This window comes from Helicoverpa armigera, chromosome 6 (genome assembly GCF_030705265.1).
Source record: "Helicoverpa armigera isolate CAAS_96S chromosome 6, ASM3070526v1, whole genome shotgun sequence".
NCBI lineage: Eukaryota > Metazoa > Arthropoda > Insecta > Lepidoptera > Noctuidae > Helicoverpa > Helicoverpa armigera.
The window spans coordinates 9,592,943-9,597,910 of NC_087125.1; positions in this window are offsets into that span (position 1 = coordinate 9,592,943).

The window sequence follows — 4,968 nt, forward strand, 5'->3', positions numbered from 1 at the left end:
ATATTCCAAATAAAATTCATAACCAATTAATATTCGGTATCAAGTAGGAAACCTTTTTGGAGATCCTTCGCCTGGGGCCCTTTCAAAATAAGGGCATCTTTGAGCGGGTGGAACTACCCCCTGCCCGCCAGTTGTCTATGACAGGGGCCACAGATGTTGTGAAAGGATACATCCGTACCTCTGACAACCATAACACAAGTAAGTACTGTAGGACCGGGCGATTCTATTTTCTATTAAATGAAAATTCTTTATGTACTTTTAACTTGAAAAGTCTCCTTTTAGATGATTCATTTTAAATTGCTATCCGTTTGTTTTTGTGCCAATATGACTAAAATATTTGGATATAAAACCTCCTTCACAGTAGGTACGTACCAACAACCTTTAAAAAACCGATAACAATGTTGTGTTCAACTGTATGTATTGATGTGATAAATGTGTGTTAATATTCATTGACATAGTGAGGGATCTCCAAAAAACGTTAATAACACACGCGAGTAAAACCTCGTGTAATAGTTAGCGAACAATGAGGAATGTCACATGACCGCCGTTAGCGAGTTGCAGTTGATACCTTTAATTATATTCGTACTTGTAAAATCTTGAAACAGCATTACTTTATTCTTCTATTTTTTGACAAGCTTTTGTTAAGTCTACCTATATGTAACTACGTAATGGAATTTAAGGTAACCCATTTAACCATCTTCCAAGGATCGTAGCGTCATGAAAATTGGTATGCAGTTCTCTGGTGACAATATACTGTCAATGTACTGTCGAACTGTTGTGATGATGGAGCCGATTTTTACGTGCTACGTTATATTTTGTTGATTGTCTGATTTTTTTTATTGTCAACTGTGTACATAAAGCGTTAAATAAATCAAAAACATTTATGAGCGAAATTTTCATGCATATATTGTTTAAGAAACGGATTTTCCTTTTAGTCAATACAAAGTCAATAAGACTTAAGCAAAATTGTAAGCTAAGTAAAATTGTTTTGATTTTTTTTGGGACAAGGAAGGAAAACCGAGAATCCTATTTGCGTAGAGTATTTTCCACATTTGCTAGGTATTTGGTATTTGCCTTTTCATGCTCAAATAACAGAGGACGTTCTGAGATGAAAATCAAGGTTAAATTCTATACAACTGTTTGTTTAGTTTGTGGTTGTTAGTAACATAGGCAATATTTTATCTGGCAACGAACACAAGTTCCACTGGGAAGCGGCTGAAACTGCTGGAAAATGGCTAGTAAGTATTACCAGATTTGTCCACTCTTCAATTTGTCACTGATCTCTTCACACATTCGTAAGTCGTCGCTAGTAGAACATTATGCAGATACAATTTAAAAATAAAGTGAACTTTAGAACTTTGTACGTTTTGGTTTTCCCAAATACCGCATTAACGGCTATTGTTTATATTTTTAAGTAAGTATATAATAAGTGTTAATTACGTACTTAATTACAGTGTTTTTTAGTAGTCACCCAATAAAGCTAATATTCCGTCTTCGAGTCGGCATTATCAATGCAGATCTGAGGTTCTATTATGACTTAAAAGCTGAGCTCTTGATATTTATTTGGATGGATTTATATAAAGGAAAAGAACATAGGATTTCTTCAGTTATTATAAAGTACTTGGTAGATCTGATGCCCCGATGTATGTATACCTATTACTTAATGTTTTTATGCTTCATGAAAATGTAGCATTCTAGGTCAAGCATGGGTCAAGTTGAAAGACAAAGAAGTTTGATCTAGAACTTTGATAAACTATAACGTATTCGCTTTCAAATTGAATAAATTAATCGTGATTCTAGTTTTATTCTGGGTATGTACAGCATGGGTTTAAGATGCTACATTCTACATATCCGTTAGTTTTTTATTCAAATTCCGTATTAAATGTTCTATTCATACATTCATATGCGTCCGAAAGAAACTTCGCGACTTAACATGGCTCCGGTGATGAGACAACATTCCCATTGCTGCCCTGATTAACTATGACCAATTCTTAATAATCACTTATAATACCACAAGAGCTTCAAAATTATCGGGTATTTTGATTTTTCCTGAAAAACTTGACGACTTTATTTGTTTGCAGGGAACCTTGAGGGAAATGCCAGATAATTATGAAGCTCGTGTGGTATTCGGGAGATTATTTTTCCGTCCCAAATGTCGGCCACAACCTGTCAGTTTGACGTAGCAACGACCAGAGAAAATATTCAAAAAATTTTCAGTATAATACCATGTAGGTTGTACCACGTGACGTCGAATGGTGCAATTCTATTGGTCGATATTTGGGTCGGAAAAATAATCTACTTAATCCTGATAACATAATTAACGTTTTTATTCTTATTCATATGTTGTTATGTACAGTTGTTTGTACATATGTTCATGGATAGCAGAATTCATAAGTTGGCTTAATTCCAGACACAATGAAACTTATTTACTTTATGGCTTATTCCAAGGATTTTTTTAAGATTCATATTTTCATCGCACAACCGGCTTAGAATATTTTACTCCCTCATCCTTTTGGAAAATAGGTTTCAATATCTCTAGAAAGAACCTTTAATAGAAATAAATCTTTAATTAATGTATGACAATACAATGACTCCATACATTCATTAAAACAAAAACATCTCTCAATAGTATTGCACTACACATTCATTCAAACGTGGTTTTAAAAACAAATTGAGTCCAACCAGCCAGTGATATCTCAATTATAATGATAATTTAATTACAATAAAGACTTTAGCTCGCGTTTGATTGATGACTGAATTAAATATAGTTACGTTCACGCTAGCAACACTGGCTGTGAATAATTAAAGGCTTTCGTTGCTAATACGTAATGTATGACAGCGGTAATTAAAATGTAATGGTTTTAAACTGAGACCTCGTTTGTGATGTTGATATTGTTTTAAAGACATTATTTTTTCGTAATACCGCCGCGCTATTTTTGACGAAGTTTTGGTGAGTCTTAAAGTCATTTATTCACTACTTCGGCACGTAAACAGGATACCTATATTAGATGAGCTTATCGCTACTATGAAAGAATGTCACATTCATAAACTCCAAAGTATGTAATATGCTTGGAATTAGATCTAAACAAAGGGTTTCCAAAGTAAAACAGAAATATTTCTAAAACGGTTGATAGGGATGAAGAGAGACTTATTTCTTTAGCCCTAAAATGCTAAGGTAACATTTACAAACATGTACTTACAAAATCGTAACGAGTGTATTTCAAAGGCGCAGCCCTATCTAACCCTTCGGAGAAAACTGTCGAGTAGTTATGTAAAGCTATATACTTAAGAGCGTATTTACTCAGTTGTAAACTTGTAAGTTGACCGCGTTATCTCAACTTATGTAGGTCACCGTTACTGATTATCGAAATGTAAAATTGAATCATTCTGTTTTCACTACGGACATAAACAAAGTCCTGTGGTGCATCTGATTACCTATATGCGGCAAACTCAATAACCACTTCGCAAATCAAAGAAGTTAGACCTAATAAAATAATTTTCAAGCTTCCACCAGTTAGTGGCTTCACCCGCAACTCGTGAGACCTACTTCGCGAAGATAGAAAAAGTAGCCTAGCCCTTCACTGACGATAAAAGGCCTATCCAACATTTCTGAAATCCGACTAGAAGTTCACTTCAGCAGCCAGATAAAACGTATCATAGCCCTTTGCTGACGATAAATGGGCTACCTTTCACAGAAAGATTTTCAAATTGGACCAGTAGTTCCTGAGATGAGCGCGTTCAAACTCTTCAGCTTAATTATATAACTACAGATACCTGTGCTAAGTATAGGCAGTTCTCTATTCTAATCTAAAGCATAATATATTCTAAGCGAGTTCTTAATTAGTGTGATTAACAGTGTCGCTGGCTTTTACGCGCGGTTTCCGCACGGAACAAACAATTGTGTGGTCTACACGTACCTTCTTAGTGTTGTCTTTGGTATTTGTGCTCGTATATATTTATTTGTGGTCGTAACCACACTTATTTAAGAGTACTATAGGCATATAACAAAAATGGGTTCGGGGAAAAATATTAAATAGGCGTCGATAGATATATTGTTTAGGCATATAACAAAAATAGTTTCCGGGAAAAATATTAAATAGGCATCGATATATTGAAAATAACATCAGATGTAGTAACTATTTGTCAATCTGTGCATCAGAGAACAAAAAAATATGTTTCGGTATTGTACCTCTATGACATGAACTGGTTATTAAACAGTTTTGTTAAATGTTACTTAATTCTAGTTAAGTACATATTTTCAATAATATTACAGGATAATATTATAGAAACGTTCAATCACGTTTGCAAACGATGCAAAAAATGTGAGATTAATAAAAAAGGCAATAATAAAAAAACGGAAAAAGAAAAGTCACTTTATTTTTATTGCTATAGTCTAGTTTCTAAAATGAACTTAGATTAATTTAGGTATATTATGTAACATAGCCTACCTACGAGATGTTGCTTAATAGCGCATACAACAGTCTTGATCCTGCACTTATTAAGTTAATCGTTTTGTATAAATTATGAGAGTATTTCCTTATCTATATTTGTACTGAATACTTTGTAATAACGATACACATTTACTATAATATTTCATAATTATATATCGATGTAATATTTTGGGTATACAAAGTTAGAAACTTTAGTTTGGAACAGACCCTGGGATCCGTAGCAGCAGCTGCGGACCAACCCGGGATTAACACACAAATGATGGAGATTTGTGTAATTTATGGGAAATCTCACTGTAAAAATCTGGTCTATGAAAATGAGAAGGTTCATGTGTCGACTGTACCTCACTTCTTTAACATATTTGAATTTAAATGCTCTCTTTGTTTAACTAGAACATAACCTGATGAAGGTTACTCTAATAATCTTTTTTTTTGCTATATTTTCCAAGCCGCATTTTCAGCGAGGACCTGTAAAGCAGAAGCAGAAGACAGATAAGTGAGGTGTGAGGTCACCTGTGAG